This window comes from Diabrotica undecimpunctata, chromosome 7 (assembly GCF_040954645.1).
Source record: "Diabrotica undecimpunctata isolate CICGRU chromosome 7, icDiaUnde3, whole genome shotgun sequence".
In the NCBI taxonomy this organism is placed as follows: domain Eukaryota; kingdom Metazoa; phylum Arthropoda; class Insecta; order Coleoptera; family Chrysomelidae; genus Diabrotica; species Diabrotica undecimpunctata.
In genome coordinates, this window is record NC_092809.1 from 139,063,183 (window position 1) to 139,087,754 (window position 24,572).

At 31.8% G+C, this 24,572-nt stretch overlaps 1 long non-coding RNA gene across 1 annotated transcript in view; it reads left to right on the forward strand.

The window, feature by feature from the left end:
* The first annotated feature begins 825 nt into the window (after positions 1-825).
* LOC140446996 (uncharacterized) overlaps positions 826-24,572 on the forward strand; it is a 542,844-nt gene continuing 519,097 nt past the window's right edge. The window contains exon 1 of the long non-coding RNA XR_011951550.1: positions 826-1,069. This is a non-coding gene — a long non-coding RNA (uncharacterized lncRNA). The remainder of the gene's footprint in view (positions 1,070-24,572) is intronic.

Genomic DNA, 24,572 nt, shown 5'->3' on the forward strand with positions numbered 1-24,572 from the left:
TTTTACAATTATCAGTTTAAAAACTATATTAAAGTTTGACAAAAAGTAAAACATTTTAAGTTGAACTTTCATATTTATACTTTGGAAGAGAGATTTATAAATTAGCACATCTTAAATATGGCTTTTTACGAAATAGTAGTAAACAGTAAGCAGTAAACAATTCAAATAGTCCATTTACGTGAGGAGGGGTACGTTATCCATGTAAATTTTACAAGTTTACTAAAATCTATAAAAATAATAAATAAATGATAAAATTACTTTATCCAATTTTAAATAATTCAAACTTTTTTAATTTTTTAAATTTGCATTTCAATTTAAATCTAATAGTGCAGAAAACGTATTATAAACCTTGGCGCTAGTCTACAGTCTACCTACTTTACCACTTTTTTTTTTGTTTTTTCACTTCTATGCTTCGACGATAACTGTATTTCGGTAATATCATTTAAATAAAATTTGGCTTACTTATTTATCTATACTATAATATTCAATAAATTCTTAATCAGATCCTGCCTTAATTCGTCCCGTCTTATCGCCTCCTGACCACCTCAAACTCCGCTCGCTTACTTTCTATGTACTTTTTAATCATTCAAATGAACGATTCCTCCTTTTTGCATTAAATATGTCGCAGGATCAACGCTTATCCTGCTGCGGGAGTTTCATCCTGCAAATCCTGCGAACTTACCGCTACTGTCAGTTTCCAAACTTTCCCGCTAGAGGACCTCTATGGCGCAGGAGTAAATTCCGCGCATTGATTCCGTGGACACCGTCCTCAGCAAGTTTTCTCTATTTAAATCTCCGGCAGTATGTTGTGAGGCATCTCCGGAAGCGGTTTGCGAATCTGATGTCTCTCTGCATTTCCCAAAATTCATAATAATAATAACTGAAATATTGGCTGCACGATATTAGTGTCCCATTTTAATTTGGTAAAATTTAAAAGTCGAGTGTTAGGGCCTAATTATTATTTAAAAAAAGAACTTATACTTTTTGGTTTTTGTGTGACTGTGTTTGTTTATATTTGAAATAACTGTCTAAAACGCTCTACGGGAATTTTTTCTCGTCACCGTGGCTGGTGAGTTGAGAACTAGTTAAAGGATTTGCTTGAAATGATAGAATTGTTAGTGCAGCCATGCGTTTTAATTTGTACCTGACCTACCCCAATAGATACACACGCACTGAAATGAGTTCCCTTTAATTCTCCATCTATAAAATCTACTGGCTTTAAATTATACATTGCTTTACATAAAAAACTATAAAACATAAACAATTTAGAACTTGACACCAACTTTTTCCAGACGACAGATTCGCCAACACAAACTCAGTTCAAAATGCATGTTATTATTGGTTAAAAGTTTATGTATGCCTTTATTATTTATATTAATTTTTGTTATAATAAACACATCGTTGTCCAATTTCTTTGATGTTATTATTGCATGGTATCTATTACAAGTCAATTAATTTATATAAGAATTGGTGTAGAATATCCCATAAAAATATATTTTACTGGGCATACCTAGAAATGTTTTCCATATGAAAATTTTAATATGATAAATTGTAGCATGTTTTAATTTTACGTCTAATTCATTCCAGGATTTTTTTGATGATTTACTCATAAATGTTTAATTAATTTAGAGTTTTCTAGCGAGTTTTCTTTTTAGATATTGGTTGTTAGTCTTTTGGCGTTAATCGTCTTAAGGTTAGTTGTTTTTAGGATGTCACTGTTAAATCCTTTCATGGATTGCTGTACTTTCTCCATTTACTCATGATTTATTATCTGGTTTTGTTGTCGTTTTACATTAAAAATCTTCTTGTGTTATTTATTTATTACGTTAGAAATCATTTAAAAATATTCTAAATATCTAAAATATCTAAAAATTTTATTATATACCAAATCTGTATTGTAAATTACAGCAAAACGTGATTTTTAAAGGTGATGAGTAGATAGAAATACAATAAATTCGTTTATAAGGCCACTACTCAAATGGATGTATGTGGATTTTCACCAATAACAACCAGAACATGTTATGAATTTTTAGCTGTAGTTATAAAGTCAGCATTTTCAGTGTTTTGATCGCAAATATCAATCTATCTAGGGATAACTGCATAGAAGTCAAAATACTGTAAAAATATTTTATGTTCGACTATATTAAATGAGTCGAGTATTTTGGAATCGAATATTGTTGTTCAATATTTTTTTTTTTTTCGTACAATTGTAACATTCGCTGTTTATTTTTTTACTTATATATTTTATCATTTTTTGTTGTTATTCCAGATTTAGTCATATAGCTTACACTATTTCTATGCAGAAAATTCACACATCCCAGATACCTATAGTATCAAAAGGATTGCGCTCTGGTGGGACTCTTTCCGTATTGTCGAGTCCTAAGTGACGATATGTACGCACCTAGATGGTAAAAGTAGTGTTGCTTTCTAAATGGTCTTAGAAATGTTCACTAAGACCCAGCTAGTTTATGTTCTCTAGGAGGTTCTTCGCAATTACTCCAGTAGTAAAAGGAATAATAGGTATCGTATGGTTACTTTGAATTCTCCACTGCCTCCTTATTTTATTTCTTTACTTGACGATCTGTTTGTTATATTTAACATACAAATTATTATTGTTAGGTATCGCCACATCTATTAGCGTTGTTTGCCTAATAAGTATATTAACTAGTGTGAGATCCGGTCTATGTGTCACTGGCTGGTCTGTGAGCAAGTACGATCTCAATATATCTTGTAGTTGTCCGTTTTAAGCATTCTGTCAGGTAGGTATTAAAAATAAAAGTGATGGTCGGTTTATAATAGGCTGTTTATTTGTTAGCTAGTTCTCGGTAAATAATCTTTTCCACTTAATTATGACGTTCTTTATAATCTTTATGGCAAACGCCTGGCAGCTCCAGGTAAGATGTTATTGTTATAATATTATTATCCAAATTTAGCCATACGGCTCACACTCCCTCTAAGATGAAAATTCACTCATCCCAGATACCTACGGTATCAAAAGGATTGAGCTCTGGTGGGACTCTTTAGGTGTTATCGAGCCCTAGGTGACTTGGTTTGCTGGAGTATCTCCCAAAAATGTTCGTACACATCTGGACGTCGCGAGAAGTACAGCTTTCTGCATGGCATTATAAAGATGTTCATTTAGACCCAGCTGTTTTATGTTTTCTAGGAGGTTTTTGGTAATAGCACCAGAAATAGATAAAATAATAGGTATTGTCTGGGTATTTGTCATTCTCCATTGTCTCCTGATTTGTATTTCTAGATCTCTATACTTGGCAATCTTTTCGTTGTATTTAACACGTAAATTATTGGTGATAGGTATCGCCACATCAATAGATGTTCTTATTATTATTATTATTGAAAGTACCGTGTAGTTCTGAATAGGTTAATGTTGATTGGTTTCTAATACGAGATGATACGTAGGGAGGATTAAATTTGTCTGTTTTTCAAAGCATTTTAAAACATTTCTTATTTATAAATTTCCGTCCATTGGCAAATATTAGAAAACCATATATAAGGCAATAACGATAAGTTTACTTTCTTTCAATTGTTTATTGAAGAAAAAGTGTTTATTAAGAGTAATCGGGTAGACGTACATCATATCTTCGTACATTTTAGATTGCTTTTACCCTTAATATTTTTTTGTTGTACTAGTTTCTAAAAAAGTATCGTTTTACTCATGTGTGGCAACACGTTTTAAAAGCTTCAAGTTTGTTAAGCCTTCGCTGGTGTGTTGGGAAATAGTGGCACCATTAGTGTAGGGGTATTACATTAGTTTACTACTGTATCAGAAAAATGGGCACTTCACTCGATTTCAAACACTTCAAATAATTTATATAGTAACGTTTTCCCAAGAGATATATTTTTGAATGATATAAAAATCTGTTTATTAAATAAATTGTACAAAATATTCTTCTTCTTCTTCTCGTAGCACTACAACCCGGGGTGGATTTTGGCCGACTGCACAACTTGCTTCCATCTTGAACGGTCGTCTTTAATAGTTGGGTCAGTGAGTAGCCCCAATGTTGATAGATCTGACCATATATTGTCTCTCCATGGCTTTCGTGTACGTCCTAAGGGCCTTCTTCCTGTGGGGGTTTCCTCCTATATTAACTTGGCAAGGCGGTTATTAGGGAGTCTATGGACATGGCCATGACATCTTAGACGTACAAAATGTTGTTTATTTAAAAAATAAATAAAATATATTTTTATTGAAGCAAAAAGATTGACTAAAAAAAACATAAAAACAATAAAAAAGTTATAATTCTTTAAAAATAAGTACAAGTGTTGCAGTTTAAATTTGCATGATTTCGACAAATCCAAATGTAGCATTTTTGCAAATGTAAAAAGTATTTATATCTTTTGCACGAGAATATTTTAACATGTGGACATTGTCCATTGTCTTTTTTTTAGGTTTATTCGATGAATTCAGGGATCCTCGTGACGTATTTGTTGTTAATCATCTATCAGAGACATACCTAACTGTTTTAAAAATTAATTCCTTTTCAGAGCATAATCTTTAGTATTTGTTTTATATTATATTTTCTGCGCACTTACACCTGCTGTGTTTAGTATAGAGTAACAAATTGTCATTACATACGCGGACTATACAGTAATTATGTCAGAAAATATCGAAAATCTTGAATATTCACGAATTAGGAGAGGAAATGGGCACTAAAATAAACTCAAACAAAACCAAATTTTTAGTAATCATTCGTAACCCACATCCAGTTGCAGAGCTTCAATTGAATGGAGTTTAAGTTAAAAAAGTTTAGAAAATTACATATTTGGGAACTGTTATAACGGACCAACTAGATCGAGACATAGAAATAAAACGTAGAATAGCAATAACTAAAACTACTTTTATGAAAATGAAGACGTTTCTTTGCAATAATCAGTTCAGTTTAGAACTGGGACAAAGAATAGGGTTAAGTGCTATATTTAGTCTGTACTTTTGTATGGAACAGAAGTTTGGACACTACAAGTATCAATTATAAACACAATTGAAGCATTGGAAATGTGGATTCATAGACTGATGTTGAAGATACCTTGGACAGCAAGAAAAACTAATGAGAAAGTACTAAGGATGGAAAACAAATATAGAGAATTGCTAAAGACTGTTAAACATCGGAAAATGTCTTATCTGGGATATATAGTAAGAGGAATTTGGATATAATAACCTATACTTAAAGGCTAAATTAAAGGCCGTAGAGGTGTTTGGTTAAAAAACATTTGTGAACGGACTGATATATCAAATGCAGGACAATAATTATTCCTTGTGGCAGAAGATCGAGAATCCTTCACACAATGGTGATCGCCAACGTCGGATAACTCCTTTATGGCACGCAAAGAAGAAGAAAAAAATGTCATTGTCCACCGTCGCGTCGGCTATTTCTCGTGACATTATAGTTCATTGAACGTATTCTACTAGTATCATATCTAAACTTTCCGGAACAGAGTCTTCGGTGTAAAGCGGTGTAGAAAACAAAAATCACATTTTTATATTTTTGTGTATGAGCAGTAGTAATTTTGGGTTGAAATGAAATTCGAGAAATCTGTTTTTTGTTCTTTTTCTAAATGTCAGCAGAAGTAAGCTGATATTTATTATTTAATAGTTCTATATTCAATGGATAGCTGCTGAACCAGTTATCATATGGAATGTCCAGCTTGATACCTTTAACAGGATCAACAACACGTTTTACCACATCCTACGGGGAAATTTTTTTTATAGAGTCCTTTTCGTTGCTTTCTGACGGAAGGTTCATATTTTGCCGGTTTATTAAGAATATAGTGACAAAACGGAAATCGATCTGGAAAGATTTACAGTTTTCCATCAATTGTGAGGTACTCGCTAAAAATATAAGTTTGAAAATTTTCAATAAGTAGCTCATAAACGGCTCTAATTGCCACCATTTTGTGAATTTCACATCTTTGGGCTCTAGATCGTATATTGTCCAAACGTGTGGATTGTAATAATATATAAGATCATTGTTTTGACATGGTGTTTCTACATAACTCTATTACAATGTAATCTGTGGCCTAAAAATCCCAAGTTTTTTGTCTGTTATCTGTATATAATTCAGCCAAGTAAGCCTACTGTCGCTTTTAATTATATTAGATCCATTGGTTTCACCAAATATTTGTGTAGAGTATTATGTAACTGTGACTAGTTTTTTTAAATTTATGTGTTGTGTAATATCTTTTAACATCCTGTTTATGAAAAATTGTGTGTCTGTTTCGTGGATTTACTTTCACCCTAGACAGATGGGTATTTATGTTTTCTATACGTGTTCTTACATTTCTTTTATACGACTTTTTGGACAATCTGACATTATTTTTGTCAAGAAAAAAATTAATGTGTTTTACAAAGTTTTGCCTCCTTTTTTCTCTGTTTACTTTTTTATCTAGTGCCTGAGTTTTATTGTTTGTTATCTTGAACGACAACATTTCGCCTTTATCGACTGATTCATCATTAGCCTCCGAGACCATCAAACAACGAGCCAAACTTATCCAGTAGAGCCTGAGCCCGTTTCGGTTCTTAATCGTAAGACATTCTAGGTAGGTTTAATTTGTTAATTAATATAACACACAATTGATGGAAAATTACATGGTTTATGATGGAATTGGTGGAAAATTACATCTATTTTCACATACATGGTGGTTTCTAAGACGTTTAGTCCCAGCGCCATACATAAGACAGAGACTATGGAGTGATAAAAAACGACATGTTTGTGACATTTTTTTGTCAAATAATTGAGTAAAAAGTATTTCCAGCTCCAAAAAAAAACTAATAAATTTCAAATAAAAATGACAATTTTAAGAATACTGGAAAACTAGAGAAATTACTTAAAAACTAATTGCTGAAAAGAGATTGGCTTATATTTAAAGCAGAAGAACAGATTTTAAAATTTATTTTAAATATTCTAATAACGAGATTCTATTATGTGTTTTAAAGAAAAAACGAACTTCTTTAGACAAAACAAGAAGACTTCTATTTAGATATCCTCTATCTTTCTGTAATATCCATTGAAAAACTAAAATATAAAGACCTTCAGAGTCTTCTTTCATGCATTCCTCCACTTTATCATAAATTCTACAAAAATCTGAGGACAAACAAGCAGGCCATAGATGATATTGGATCGAAAAAGGATGAATAGGTGACCTAAGAGAAAGTTTTGTATTCTTTTGTAGATTATATATATTTAGCAGAGTGGTCCAATTGATTTTTTTTACGGAGAACTTTTTTGATTTTTTTTTTACTCATTAGACTTACATACTGTATAAGAATCCAGGAGTATTCCATGAGAAGTAAATATAGTAGTACTGGATAATACATAAACTGATTTCGGTTTTAGCTAAATTCTTTATTTGCCATTATCTCAACGGTAATTTTACACTTGAACCATGTAGCAATGATACTACAAAAGAAAAATGAAATACTATTATAAAAATAATACCTCAATCAACCATGGAAGCTTATCGCCTATGCTTTGCTTAGCTCAGTATCACTGTGAAGTGTGAATTCGTCTTGTCTTGAACTAGAAATTAAACCATGAACCCTCAGCTGCTAGCAAATAAAACAGTTATTTAACTAGACATATTTATTTAAGAAAAAATAATATTTAAATAGCAAAAGATAACCCTGCCAATGCTTTACAGTAAATAAAATATTACGATACATATAGCATCATGGCATCGATGTGCTGCTTGCTACCAATTAGGTATCTGTGGCATCCCAATTAGGTAATTAGGTCTTCCAGAGCAAATTTGTTTGGCCTCCCAATTAGGTGGTTTCAGAAATATCCCATAAAATCTTCAATAAAGCTAATAAACCCAATAATACGGCCAATAAACCCAAGAGAATTCTTTAGACCATAAAAATGAAGCGCTTATTATAATTCTTACCTTCTTTTATAAATTTTAGCTATAGACAAAAACATGTTTGACTATGTCAGAAAAGCTGATTGACAGAAAGTAAGTGGGAGACTGAAATATAGTTAGCACAGATGGCACAGGATGTATGCCTATAATGTAATTAGCCTTTCTGTCAAGATAGAACAGAATATTTAGTCTATCGAATAGAAAGAAAGACGGCGAATATTTATTCTACGGGACAGAAATGAAGAAAAGAAAGGCAGAGGGCGCCAACTACTTTTTGAAGAAAAAATAGTAAAAAAGAAACTAAATGTGAAGCAATTAAGAAATTAATAAAGAAATTAAAATAAAATAATGATTTAAATATAAATTAATAAAGATGTGACGTTTACAACGTTACAACCACTTTGATGCCGAGCGACTTATATACAGGATAATGTAAGGTCAGAAACTGCGATAAAAATAAGAGATTAAGGATTGCTCTTCCTCTGCAAAATTCTCGTACCAGCCAAGGTGTTTAAAATTTTCGTAAAAACCGAGGAATTTATAAATTAATGTCAAGGAAGTGTAGGTTTTTGCGAACGAGAGTATGCCTAGTATAACACTAAACTTAGTATTTTGTCTCTTTGTTCTATATATCGTTTTATATAAATTTTAAATTGTTTAGTACCTTCGGAAAATATACGCAACTTCATTAGAGAAATAGTTTTTTGTAAAAAAAATATATCGCTAAAGCGTGAAATGATTTTATTTTTAATCACCGACTGTTGGTAAATAAATAATTTAACAGAATAAATGCTGTGCCTAAATCAACAACGCAATAAATACCTTTAAAAAGAACACCGAGGGCGATGTTGTGTAAACATATGATGTGACAGCAAAAAGCTTCATTTGGTAAAACGCAAATTCGAAACAGGCAAAAGTTGAATATCTTGCTTGTTTTGATGGAGCTTTATAATGTTTTGGTGACGCTCGTTTAAACAAACAAACCCGATGTTTCAAATTATTTTTTATATGTTATTTATAGTTTATTTTCAATTTTAATCATGCGTTATTCATTATTACGGAGCAGATTGATCAATAATCTTTGTGCTTTTTATTTGTTTTATGTGAAACTCAACATATATGTATATTTCTAAACAGCTTTTACAAAAAAAAAACAAATACTACATAAATTCTAATACAAACGATCCATCTACGTTGGGACTTTTAAATCGAGATTATCACCTATTATATAAGATTTAAAACTCCGCACGAAAAATATGCGGCACATCTGCATAAATTAGGAATAGTGAATTCACTAATTTGCTACTATGATCTTTCTATTAGAGATGTGAATAACAATTATATTACAGTCTACAACAAGAACAAGTATATTTTCCAAATACATCTAACATTTTGCAAATACTTCCCAATACGCGAGTATACTGGGTATATAAATAGACGAGTACTGGGAGTCCGCTATAATGGGAGCGCTGTAGTACTTGAAATAGTGTTTGTAATTTGGTGTATTTCTGTATTTGGCAAATACGCAAATATTGGTGTACTTGTCAAATAAACGAGTAGTTGGAGTTCACCTTAATACAATTATCATGATGTATGTCCCAAAAGAATCAAAATCAATTACCCTGATTTGTAGTTTAGGGAGGGAACAGGTATTGTTACTAAATCTTGAGAGTGACACAAGCCAGAACTTTTAACATTTTATAATATGACAAAAAATGGACTGGACACTAACGATAAGCTAAGTACTGCATTAAATGTTGGAAGAAGCACACGAAGATGACCTCTGATTATTTTTTCCATCTTATAAATATTTGCGCTTTAAATGCTCTTGTAACTCTTCTTCTTCTTCAAGTGCCCTGTCCGTTGTGAACGTTGGCTATTAACATGGCAATTCTGATCTTATTTGCGGCGCTTCTGAATAGTTCGACCGATGTGAGCCCGAACCACTTCCTCAGATTTTGGAGCCACGAGTGTCTTCTCCTGCCTGGCCCTCGCTTACTGTCTATTTTTCCCTGGACAATCAATTGCAGTAGACGGTACTTATCGTGTCTCAATATGTGGCCTAGATATTCAAGCTTTCTTTGTTTAATTGTATTCACGATTTCTTTCTCCTTTCCGATTCTTTGAATTACCTCTGTGTTGGTGACATGTTCGGTCCAGGATATACGAAGAATGCGTCGGTACACCCACATTTCGAATGCTTCTAGTTTTCTCGTGAGCGTCTCCGTCAGCGTCCAGGCCTCCACACCATACAGTAAGATCGGAAAAATCTAGCATTTAACTAGACGTAGTTTTAGGGGAAGAGACAATCTTGTAACTCACAAGATTCAAATATTTAGAAACCTATAAACCGATCTCACACATTCCGAGAAAAATCAGAAAACGACTTCAAAGTCATTTTGAAGAGGAACCTCAAAAAGTTCTCAACAAGAACAACAAGATACTCGGATTTTGCCCTAGATAAAAAAAAATAAATCTAGTAGGGTAATTTGCATCATTTGCCAGAAAAATATTTGCCAAGAACACCAAAAAAATCTTTGTTCAAATTGTTATAGAGATAAATAAACGATTAAAATTATTCTTTTGTATTTTTTTCATTTATTTGCAACTTTTTTTATTTTATTTTTTTGTAATTTGTTGTAAAATTTTTTTATTATTAGCTTTAGGTTTTTATTGCATTTTTTTTTAAATCTTTATTAAAATTTACTATTTTACATTACTGTATGTATTTAACAATATTATATTAACGTAAAAGAAATAAATAATTACTAAAAATATGTAAACATGTTAAGCCAAGCGACCACTTTAAGGTTAAATTAATTTTGTTGGTTCTAATTCACTTTTACATATACAATAAATTATTAATATAATAAAAGCAATTTTCATTAAAGATTTTTTAAATCAAACACAATTTTTTCCATCGTGTTAATTTAAAATAAACTATCAATATTGTTACTGACATAAAGTTATTATTAACCCATATATTATAAACCAACAAAATACCCTTTCATGATAGGTCCAATTCATTTAAAATGACACCTTTGTGTTAGAACATTAGTGGGTAATTTGAACAATGGCATATTTATAAAAACATTAATCATCGTCTAGTTAAAAACGCTTTTGATATAATTTTCAACCCAAAAAGGTTTACATTGTGTAAAATTTAGTCTATAATTTTATTTATAATTTAAAAGTTAAAATTAGAAATTGTGTGTTGTATAGATTTCTGGTTAAACTTAATTAATCGTTTTACGGCTTATTTGTTTAAATAGAGTGGTAGGTATATAATAGAAAGATATGAAAAGACAAAAGGAAAAGAATATTTCATAGTAGTGTCGAATATATTATACTATATGAAAATGCAAATAAAGCTTACAAATAACAAAAAAGAAAAATAGCTAGATAAAAAAGAGAAATATAACGATTTGCAATATGTCTGTAATAATAATACTACTGTACTACATAACCTATTTTAATTCAGAAAATAAATCAAACCGAAAGTAACACTATATATACTGTACACAACACAGATTTTTGTTTTTATATCATTAATAATGATATAAGCAATACAGTATAAAAAAATGGCTGTACAATTAAAAAATGTATACGGTACAACAAAATATAATGGATACAGTATTTTCATCAAAGTATGACAAAAGATTACATCTAATATTTAGCCTACATTAACAAACAAGTCTGTTACTTTGGTCTGTTTCTTTTTCCCTTTCCACAGAACTGACCTGACCTTGTCCTGAAGACACATAGAATCTTCCACAGCACTTATATCGTCTTCCTGGTGGATGAAAAACCTATGAAGTACTTTTGCAGCATCCAATACCTGCTGAGCGGTCGGAGCAGGTTCTGGCTCGACTTTGACTTCCAAGTCACTGTTTTCTTCTTCTTCTTCTTCTACACAAATTGCTTGCATAATGCTCTCAGAAAGTATAGATGTTGTAGCTACATTTTCATCAACTTTGAAAGCTGTTAGCTCTTCCAGTTCGTATGTGATAGGAAGTTCTAACTATCTGACCCAAACAGCTAACGGCAGGTCATCTTCATTCTTAGTCAATCCTTAATCTTTCAGCCATCCTGCGTATTTTAAGGAATGTTTTATCGTATTGCTCGTCACCATGTTCCATGTTTGAGATCGCCATAATTCTCATACAATTCCATCAAAATTCTTCTCCAGTAATGGCTTTTCAAACTCTTGATGACACTTTGGCCCATGGGCTGAATGACACTCATTGTGTTTGCTGGCAAGTAATAAAGTTTAATGTTTTGAAGGTCGTATAGTACAGGATAAACAGCATAATTGTCTACAAGCAGAAATATTTTTCGAATATTTCTCGCTCGACATCTTATTTTCTTATCGCTTTGTCAAAAATTTCCGAAGTCATCCATGCACTCTTGTTTGCTTTGTAGGTCGCGGGTAGATTTTTGAAGTTTTTTAAAGCAACGTGGGTTTTTCGATTTCACTATTACTAAGAACTTTCAGTTTATTTAACCGGTCATGTTAGCGGCCACTAAAACCATAATCCATTCCTTAGAGAGCTTTTCACCAACGCACCACTGATTTAAATTTAAAAGTTAATAGTTGGGTGTTTTTTTTTTTTAAATATAATCCAGTTATTATCATTATAAATGTCGTGTGATGCATATCGTGCCTTTAGTCCAGGCCACATATTTTCTAGCCAATCAATCGTTACGTTTTTGTTAGCATCACGATTATCCTCGCTAATCTGCCAGTAGTTGATCTTACGCCCCAGCTTCTACTTGCTAAGCTAACCTTCAGATTCTTTAAAATTCTGAATTTTAAGCTCAGTTGCAAAAAACTTAGCTTTTATGCTGATCACAGATCCAGAAAGTGGAATATGTTCATACGCTGCTGCTGGAACCACTGAAGCAAATCGCGCGATATTAATCTTCGTGCTCTAAGATTTCCGCAACTTTTTTCTACTACCGCCCTCCATTTCCGCTTTAAGCCATTTTTTTTCGTTCTTTTATATCGTAGCCACAGTTGACTAAGACAGTCCCGTACGGCGAACGACATCCGATTACTGATCGCTTTTCTCTATTGCACGAGATAACTTTTCTTTCAGCGAGAGCACTTTAGGCTTTTCGAAAATAAGTTGATTGTTGACGCACTGAGACAAAACTGAAACTGGAAGTAGAAATTCGTCAATAGATGAGCATATATGTGTGAAAACATTTAGGCATGTCACGCGAACAATAAAAGCGGAACCCATGGTTTTCTACACAGTTTACTATTTTACCCTGACTTAATTTCATATTAAAATATACTATTAAAATTATTATTGTAGCATTTTTAGGCTTTGTTTTAATATGTCCTTGATTTATTCACATAGGCATTCTATTTCTTCATCATCTTTATCTGCCATAGGTGTATAGATCTGGACTATATTAAGTTTCCTGTGTGTTAATTTTAGCTTGCGTTACATTGTTCGTTCAGAATAAGGTATAAAATTAATATTTGTATTGACATTCATTACTTCCAGAGAAATATATTTTGTAATCGTTTCCTATTTGCTGTTGTTCTGTACCTGTTGCACTAATTTCTAGAATGTCAATATCGGCTGTTAATTTTTCGGACAATATTATGTATTCAAGTTCATTTTTGAGGCTTTTACAGTACAACTTTATATTAATGTGATGTTTCTCAGGCATTTTGCTTACTGACGACCGGAGAGGTCCTGTGGTCTGTTTGAAATATGCATCCCTTGCCGCATTCTATTTTTCGAAATTCATAATCAGTAAAACATAAAATCAACCGTAATGAATTAATTAAATAAAGACCAAGAAATTGCAAATACGTATTTGGTATTAGTATATATATATATAAAGATAGCTAGTTCTTTTTGTACATTTTTTCCCTTCTATTATGCGATATGCGATACTACACCGTGTTCTTTTTTCGGCTTCTATTCTGATTGATTTCGATTAATAATAATAATAAAATGTCACAATACTCGTTTTCAATTTTAATTTATCTTTATATTGACGCTAGTAATCCAAAATAATAAACACTACAAATGTTTAACACTAGCCGTTGTGTCATTAAAACACACTTTGTTAATAGCTGATTATGAAGGGTCGTTGAATTCCCGTCCCGACCTATTAACATATCGTTCCGACTCAATGGTTAAATTCGTTTTTTACGTGTTGGAAATTGAATAATTACAATTCTGCGACCGCATTTGTCTGTAACCAAAAAGACTGAGAAAAACCATTTATGAGATTTGCATATGGTTACGGAACTACACACGAAAAAAATGATATAGGCCGTTTGATACCCTTTTAGAAATTGTAATGAATTTTGATCAGTTGGAAAACTATGATAATCAGTTTTTGAACACAATAGACGTATTTCAAAATATCAATATAATTTTATTATAACGGAACTACAAACTAAAATCAAATGAAAAAAAAACCAGATGTTGTACTCCGGGAGTGACCGAGTAGGGGAAACATAGATTTTTTATGATTATGTCAAAATGAAATTAACAATTATACATTCAAAATAGCACGTGTCTGCAACAGCAAACAAGAGATGGAATGAAATAAAGTGGAAGACGAGGAAACTGATTCTGCATCTATACACAGTCAGTATTAAAACGCAATATATATGTTGTATATACCTATAGCTATACAATCTGTGATTCACGCAATCTGTCATTACAGTTGTTTCAGTCTTTCCAATAAATAGTACGATAGCCATCCGTAGGTCGCGATACGAAAGCTATGCTTCCAATAAATAGGAATAACATTCTGTTAAAGATTATTTAAAATTGTCTAAATTGTCATGCAAGATGGTAGATATACCAGTAACAAAAAAATAATGCATAAGAAAACTGTAAAAATAATTATATAGAAAAGTAAGACAAATAATAACATACTCTGTTTCCATTGAATATATGTTGCTCCTATCGATGGTTATTGCCTGCCGAACTTATAAAATTTGGACTCTTTTACCCCTTTTTGATCTATTTGTTAACATTTCTCTCAAATCAGTTAACCCCATTTTCCTGAGACCTACGTGTAAATTTTCTGCTCATCGTCGCCTTGGATTCTCTTTTTTTATGTCATTCTTCTCCTGTTGAGAGCTATCTTTGGCAGTCGTGTTGTATTTACACTCTCAATCTTATTCTCTATATCTTGACGTAGGTACCAATGTCCAGGTTTATTAGGTATTTTAATTTCAAAGTTCATTATTTGATTCTGTATGTATATAAATCTAAACACTTCTTTTTATTTCTTATTATTTATTTTCCAGATTGTACTGCCGTATGTCATAGCGGGTTTTATCACCTTTGTGTTCATTCTAGTTTGGTTATTTTTAAAATATATTTAGACTTATATTAATGAACTTTAGGTTTCCCAAAAAGTGTTATATAATTTCCTCGCATCTAATCGACAAAATACTTACTTATATTAAATTTGTATTAAATTGTTTCAGGAGATTAAAGGCAAACTATTCATCTTTTCTCTTGTGTTCCTTCATCGTTGTCGCTCCTGTGGTTCTTCTTCTTGTAGTACCTATCCGTTTCGGATGTTGGCGACTATCATGGCAATCTGCATTTTGTAAACTGCGGCTCTGAAAAGATTTGTGGTTGTTGTGTTGAACCACGGACGTAGATTTTTCAGCCAGAAAATTCTTCGCCTTCCTGGTCCTCGTTTTTCTTTTACTTTTCCTTGAATAATTAATTGCAGCAACCCATATCTTTCGCTGTTCTTCATGATTTGACCGAGATATTCAATTTTAGCTGTTTTTACTGTAATTAACAACTCTTTTCCTTTTTACATTCTTAATAAAACATTCTGGTTAGTAACGTGGTCGGTATAGGATATCTTTAGGATTCTACGACAAAGCCACATTTCGAAAGTCTCAATTTTCTTACCAATAGTGTCTATAAGAGTTCATGACTCAACCCCGTATAATAGTAGAGGAAAGATATACCATCAGAGTAACCTGATTTTTATGGGTACTGATAAATCGTGGAATTTGAATAGATTAGCCATTTTTAATAATGTAAATACGCTGGACATGTAGCTAGGAGCGATCTAAACAAATGGCACAGATCAATTTTAACCTGGAGACCATACCAACACAAAAGACCCAGAGGCAGACCTCCTATGAGATGGACAGATGATCTGAAAAGGACTGCCGGGAAAAATTGGCTACAAGTAGCGTACAATAAAAAACAATGGAAAGGAAGACTTGAAGAGGCTTATGTTCAGATGTGGACGTGAATGGCTAGACGAAGAAAAAGAAGAAGAAGCCATTTTTAAAACGCAGATCTTGATTTCTTTATCCTAGATTTTATTTCCAGAGAATAATTCCATTTTCATTGACGTTCGTACCAAATTAGGTGTTTGTTTTTACTCTTTTTATTAATTGACCATTCACACTCATTTTTTCAATTTTGTGTTCCTTCTTAGAGATCATCATATATTTTGTTCTCTTAATGTCCAGTAAAAGTCTATATCTTTGACTCACTTCTGCGATTCTATTCATTCATTCCTGGAAGGCTTCATAACTGTCAGCGAATACCACCGTATCATCCGCGTATCTGATGTTATTGGTACATTCTCCGTTAATTCGAATTCCAGCTTAATCATCTTCTACTGCTTCTTGAAAGATTTCCTCAGAGTATATGTTAAACAGCAAGGGTAATAGTAGACATCCCTGTCAGACCTCACGTTTGATTTTGATATCATCGGATTCTCCTACCTCCCTACTGATAGACGATATTTGATTCCAGTAAAGATTGCTAATAATTCTTAGATCATAGCTATTTATTCCAATATTTGTTAATATATCCATCAGCTTGTCGTGTTTTACTGTATCAAATGCTTTATGGTAATCGATAAAACATGCACAAAAATCGCAATTCACATCTCTACATTGTGGAAATGGCACTTGTATACTAAAGAGATCCTCTCTCGTACACACTGCATTCTGAAAATCAAACTGTGTACAACTGATTTTTTCTTCGCAAAGTCTACATATCTTTTGATGTATAATATATAGAAATAACTTTAAAATGTTGCTCATTAAGCTGATGGTCCGGAAATCATTGCAGGATACGGATTTTGTTTTCTTTGGTAGAGCAATAAAAGTTGACTTCAGCCACGATCTTGGTATTACTTCGTTTAAATATATGTTTGAATATTTTTGTTAGTCGTTGAGTACCGTCGGTGTTAAATAGCTTTATGAGTTTAGCAGATGCATTGTCAGGTCCACGAGCTTTGCCATGTTTTAGTTGTGATATTGCTTTTTCCACTTCATCTGATGTGATTGGTAAGTGGTTATTACATATGTAGGACCAAGATTATTCGGACCTATTATCATCAAAGAGTTCTTGAATGTATTTGGCTCATATGCATATTTCTTAATTTTTGAAGTTGATTTTTGAAGACCAGCTACTTGTTTTACCTTTTTATGCGTATAAAATGTATCGTGTTTTTGTGCCAATAACTCTTTACATTGTGTTTTTAACCAATTTTCTTTGGTCTATTGTATTTTGGTTCTTATTTGTCTCTGAATAATTTTGTACATTCTTTTGTTATTCTTTGATTTTCTTATTTCTTCCGTGAGTTGCAGTATAATATCATATTTTTTGTTACTTTCCTTTTTTTTAACCTTTTTATTATTCTTATGGTTATTGTATCAATATAGACTGGACGTTGATATTCATTATTAAAAATGAATGCTTGTTTTAAACTTAATTTTTCTGATAATGGTAAAGGATCACTACAGGAGCAAGTTAAAAATTAAATTAAACTAAATAAAAGAATTTTCCAAGTTAGCAATATCCTATTCTAGCTTGGTCTTATCCTTCTCCTTCCATGTTATATACATATTTTATTATTGTATTTCCCTTGTTGCGAGCTATGCCAATACTTTCTACTTTTATTTTACTATTATCTCGCATTATCCTTTTCTTATGCAAAATAATGTAACTGTTTCGTTTATTTGGACGAAGGGATATTGGGGAGTCGAAGGTAATGAATTTTGCAGATATGGCCGCAAAAAGTACTCAGAGTTGCCGCCATATTGACATTGACAAAGTATTTAATTTAAAAGATTTGAATAATGCTCTCAAACCTAATATCAGTTGTAAATGGAAAGTTAATTACAAAAAAATTGCAAATAAATCTATAAATTATTATTTTAGCATTCACCCTACACTTCCAAAAAACGTTCCTTACCTATGATTATACCAGAGTACAAAAATGTCAGTATTGACTAGTTTAAAATTAAACCATGTCCGCTTTCATGCAGTAACAGCAACAGCTAAACTAGTAGACCTTTCTCTTTTACCAACTGTCATGAAAACTTATAACGAATTATGAGTAAAAGACTTCTTTCCCTAACATTCTTGGAATAATTAACTCTTCTGTCTGTGTTTGTGACAACGTATTTATTGGTAATCTAAATAATATATTTCTGAAATGTTCTCTAAACTCTCGTCTCTCTTCAATTCTGTATCAAGAACTAATTCACAATGAATGTGTTTCCATACTACAGCTCTCCTGTCTTCCTCAGATAAATCGGTACTTGATTCCATCATCAAGTTTATCAGAAAAATAGTGGTATAGTTTATAGAAATTGACAACCTGAAACGTTTCAAATATATAACTTTCATGATTTGTGACCAATACATTTTATATGATGCCATGATATCCCCCACATATATATATATATATATATATATATATATATATATATATATATATATATATATATATATATATTATATATATATATATATATATATTATATGTATATATATATACATATATATGTATACATATATAGAAAGTTGGTTCTAACCAATAATAATAGGAATAAATAATGAAACTGAGTAATCTTTAAGTTGAAATAAATACTTAGCATTAAGGAAAGCGACTTCCTTGTAAAAACAACCCTAATAATTCTCGAGTTAATTAATATTTTTAATTACAGTCTGTCGAGTTCTCGTGATGTTTTACTAAACCTTCGCCAACTAAAACGTTGCTCCCGTATGTAAATCAGGGTTAGTTCTGCTCTAAACCAAGTCGAGCAGTCATTTCTCTCAGAAATTGCACCCTCGAGGCTGCCGCTACTCTATAAACTTTAAACTTTAGGGCCAAATAGAGCCAAATATAGTCAGTCTCCTGCCAACCCTGGATCTACGCATTAAATGCTAACTGTGTATTATATCGGGGCATTTCATCGACCACCACTTTTTATCCAGTTTTATGATAATTACACGTTAGTGCTTTGCGGCTGTTGCTTACTGCTTAAAGTTTAACCGTTATTATTTTGTAGTTAAAACTTTCTACATACCACTAAAAATCTTTTTATTGCCTACATAATCTACCACAATATTTCGTGATATAAGAATTTGTAAATGTAATGTCATTGGCCGTCATATGCTGAGCACATTTTATGTTAATATAAGTTGGTAGGTATATATTAATAATAATATATATATATATATATATAGGTAAGTAGTTAGGTATTATTGACTGACACGTTATGTAAAATAAAGTTTTATTTTGGGGTTGCAGTCATTAATAGGGCAGGAAAGTGAAACTCTTTGTTCTTTATTATGCAATGACTGCAACCCCAAAATAAAACTTTATTATATATATATATATATATATATATATATATATATATATATATATATAAACTTAAATTCTTAATTCCTATGATAAGTTGGCTCCCTCAATTACATTTCTAGACAAGCTTCTACCTTTGGTCATACCAATATCAATCTCCTTTATCGACATGTCCCGTCTAAACGTCTTCCCCGAAGTCTTCTTTGGTCTTGTTCTCTTACGTTATTCAGGATCCAGCAAATGGGCAGTTCTTTATATTAGTGTCTCGACTTTGAACATAACTACTGAACAATAGACTTACCCTAGTATACTCGTTCTCAATTTTATCTTTTTTTAACACTCCACGTTTTGATCTAAACATTATTGTTGTAACAATATGCATTTCTTGTTTGTCTTACTTTTTAACGCCTTACGTTAACTTCCACACATCACAGCTGATCGTATAACAGTTTTATGTAATTATGTTTTCAGTTTCTTTGGACTTTGTCTATCACTTAGCACATCACACCCATCTTTCCACTGATTCGATCCCGCTCTAACTCTTAGGCTTTAGGTTCGGCTTTAGCTGTGGCTACTGCTACTTTCCCTTCCTTTTTGGCATATTTATAATTTTGAAGATCTGTCAGAACCTTTTTTAGCCACGGTTTATATAATTTTCTTTTCCTCTATATTTTTTATCAAACTTTGTTTAATCACCACCAGTTTTGTATACAGCTAATAATATCAGTCATATTCCTACAAATTGCGTTTTTTCTTGTATGTTTCAACTCATTTTTGTACTATTCTTGTCCTGAATAGACGCTCTTTCTCATCTTTGAACATCCACCATTTGATTTTTTGCGTCTTCTCTAATATTTCGATTTCCTTTTACCTTCTACTTCTATATCCAGCACCATCAACTTATGTTGTTGGCTCACATTCTTACTGACTATTACCTTGCAGTCCTTCTTTCACTTTCTCTCTGGTATAACTTACTGCATCGACACATATTTTTCATTTCTTAGTATGGGACCAAAGTAGCTCATTTTTCCTCTTCTTGATAGCGTTGAGTATTTCTTTCTAGTTCTAGTTTTTTCTTCATTCCTTAACTTGTATACTTCACATAATTCTTTCGCCCGTTTCTTTTTTACCTCGTTTTTTAATGTAAGCAATATGCACACTCCTTTTTTAAGCACCTTTATTAATTCGTATATGCTCGCACATACTCGTACCTGTGGACTCAAGATCTCAAGATCTAATTATGTTCTGAAGCTATTTTCTTGTGGCATCTTTACAAATTAAAATTTTTACTGGAAATTTCCGAATTGTTAATCAAAACGTTAACTCAAGTATATTTTAAACTTAAAAATTATGGTTAATTCCTAGTAAAAATAGTAAATCAATCCTATCTTTAATTTTCTTAAATTTAATGGTCCCTCTGAAATAGTCCTTATCCAGAAATTCGAAAGGTTTCGCGTCCAGTACATTAATTAATATTTAAACTTTCTTAATTAATAATAGTTGTTGCTATTAGATAGATAATTTTCTTTATAGTTCATGTAAAAAAATCAAATAATCAATATATTCCATACTTGACGTACATATTATACATTTCATTCGACCCAGTTTTTTATCAGTTTTTTTTTTGGTATTCATCATAAGTCGAAATATTCCAACTGTAGCCCCAAATCGGCCAAACTAAAGTTCGATATTTATTTTAGAAAAGGGAGCAAAAGAGAGAGCCAGGAACATTTGGCTCGCTGCCAAAACTCACGGACAGATTTAAATTTACTCTTTTACTGAAAAATGTTCATTTCCCGTGGAGAATTGATCAACCTTCAATTTTGATTTTTAGTAGTTCCACGATATTATGACAAATACGTGTTGGATGTAAAGGACAAATCTGAATTTTACAGATTGTTGAAAATGAGTAAAAAGAGGAGATAGTCATTAATAAATGCTGTGTATTCGCAAATATCGTTTCAATTTTGATCGGTTTATAAATCATAATGCGCTTTCAGTTTTTAAGAAAAAAGCATACTTTACATATAGAAAAGAACAACACAAAGTTGTTTTAATAAATGAATAATAATTTTAATATTTCATCGCAGACAAATATAAAATGCACCCAAAATTTATAGTGGCAGTAAATATCTTCTTCTCTTTTTCTTTCTATGTAGAGATAACTTTGTCCGTTTTTAAATGTGTCTCCGGTAAATTGTCGTTCCATCGTTTTCGTGGTATTCCTACTGATCGTCGTTCTATCGGAGAACCGTCTCTTGCCATCTTTACTACTCTATTTGTTGTTATTCGGCTTATATGATAATTCCATTCTACTCTTTTATTTCTTACCCAGTCCTTAATGTTCTCCACCTTAAATCTACGTCGTATGTCTGTACATCTAGCTCTGTCCCATAGTGTTTTACCAATAATTTTTCTAAGTGTTTTCATCTCTGCTGTTTCGAACTTTCCGTAGCTAGATATTGTGATGACTAGATATTTAAACGCCATCACTTGTTCTATTAATTATCTGACCTTCCAGCTCCAATTTACATCATAGTAAATTAGCTATTATAACTACGTATTTTGTCTTTTTAGGGAAAATTAACATGTTAAATTTTCTACCTTCTTCTTCAATCATCGCTATTTTAGTTTTATTGGCCGCGCTTCTGAATAATTCTAATGAACTGCAACCGAACCACTCTCTCAAATTTCTTAGCCAGGATATTTTGCGTCGTCCTGGGTTTTTTCTTCCCTTGTATCTTGCCTTGCATAATTAACCTTTTTAACCTTAAAAATTTTTCTACCAGTTCTATTAAATTGGTGCAGCTTACGTTGTAAATCATCTTCACTTTAAGAGAATAGTATTGCGTCATCTGCATAGTAGCTTATTCTCCCACATAATATATGCAGTAAATATGTATAACAAAATTGTTTACTATTATTATAGATATGGCAACAAAGGAATATTTAACAGTGGGTAGCTTATTAGCTTTTATTCTTCAAGGCAGCGGTTTAAAAACTTTTTTGTTGCGGAAACCTTTTAAAAAACCAAATTTTGAACGAAACCCTAAACCCTAAAGTTCTAATTTTAAAGCAAAACTGGTTATATATGCATTGTTTATTATTAATAACACAAAAAAAGGTAGATACAGTAAGACTTACTGAGTAAGTAGTGAATGGCAGGCATGAAATTGTTTTTTAGTGCTTATCAACTAGGTAATGTCAAGAATTATAGAAGAAAGTTAAATTCTTATGTTTCGGTTAGGAATTCAGTCTATTGCGCTATTTTGTTTTTGTAGCTGTATGTGCTGAAAATCACGTTTTACTCAAATACGTTGTTGGGAACAGCAGAAGAACTTTAAAAGCCTTTGTGACAAGTTGCGGATATTCATCATAAACCCTCTATTAAAAATCGTTCAGTAAAATTGTTTTAAAACATCATCCTATGCTTGTGTCATATTTTACTCTTTTGCTAATTGGATGAAAAAGACTTTTAAATGAATGAGTTTATTTTCAGTTTTGTATTATGTTCTTCTCGAATTGTATGTATGGTCGCAATTGCAATATGGGGTAGAAGCTTGGAATCAGGCGTATTCCCAAAATTGCATGAGCTGCAAAAATCTTAACAAAGAAGTGTTAAGACGAATTGGACATGACAGAAAGCCTATAAATATAATTAAAATAAGAAATCATCGTATTTGGGCCACATACTTCGAAACGATAATTCTCAGAATACAATGGCTGGAACTACAATTTGTTTTTATTTTTATTCGTAGTATAGCTCCATCGTTTAATATATCCATGCAATTATTCGAATCTAGTTGGTTTTGTTTAAAAAATATGTAAATCTTGTTACAAATCTGTTCTCCGGTTGGATTATTTGGCAGCGATAAGCAAATCTTCTTCGAGTGAATGTTCACAGTCCAGTAACATCAGTCGACTTATTCATTTGCAAGAAGAATTTATTATTTTAAAGCCGTGCAACCAGTTTTTTCTTATGTATCTTGCGAGATCCCCAATCTGGCGCGAAACTATATCGTTCGAAACGGCACTATTGAAGTTGATGTGATAATGTGATAAATCTCCTGCTTGATAAATGTAATAACTAACCAAATACGACGACTTGGGTATTTTCATTCACAGTCCTAGTCGCATACGTCATAGTTTTCTTTTGTTTCTTAATAATTGTTCTTTTTTTATACAAAAATTCTTTACTCTTGTCTTTGAAGTCGGGATGCACAGTTTCTAAAATGTCGGCGCATCTTAGCAGGTACTATCGAACTATTAGGAAGAAATTTGCTGCACGATATACAAGGAGATGAGCCGTTTGAATCAACAAATATGAAATTAATTTATGATTTATCATAGTTTTGTTCTTTCGCCTTTCGTGTACCCTTTTACTACTTGAACTTAAAACTATAAACTCCTCCTTCTGAAGATCCTGCCAATACAAATTGCAATTGTACCTTCGGAAACTGTAGCACTAAAGATTCAAGTGTGTTTTTCAAAATTCGTCGAACACTAACACTTTTTTTTCTGTGGAAACATGGTTGGTTTTAAATGTTTTTTATTAATTATTATTTTTATTAAATCTGTTTACATTTGGTTAAAGTGTTTGAAGATTAATAACTCTCAATATATTGCTACAATGGACGCCATTTATAAAAAGTATAAGAAATTGTATAACACTGTATATTACGTCACACAATCATGCTTTAAAACAAGAAAGAAATATAAACAATCAAAACCTAGTTTTTACTAAAAGAAAAGAAATAGAATAAGAGTTAATACCCCTTGAAGGAGAAGTTATAAGAGAAAAATCTTATATACGTTCAAACCAAAGTATGCTATATATTCTTTTAATTGAAAAAGCAATCCTATCCTGCTCTCTGAATGTATCACGTCTAGCATAAACTCTTTTCCCTACACACTAATATGCATCCTCGTAATTTTAATTACTAACCGAGTGGAGAGAAAACTTGTAACGTTCACTTTTAATGCGGTTTCGGGGTTTGTTCTCCAACAGCCGAAGAAATATGACGCCATAAAAGGGGTAATTAATTTTACAGTTGTTCTTATTTGGT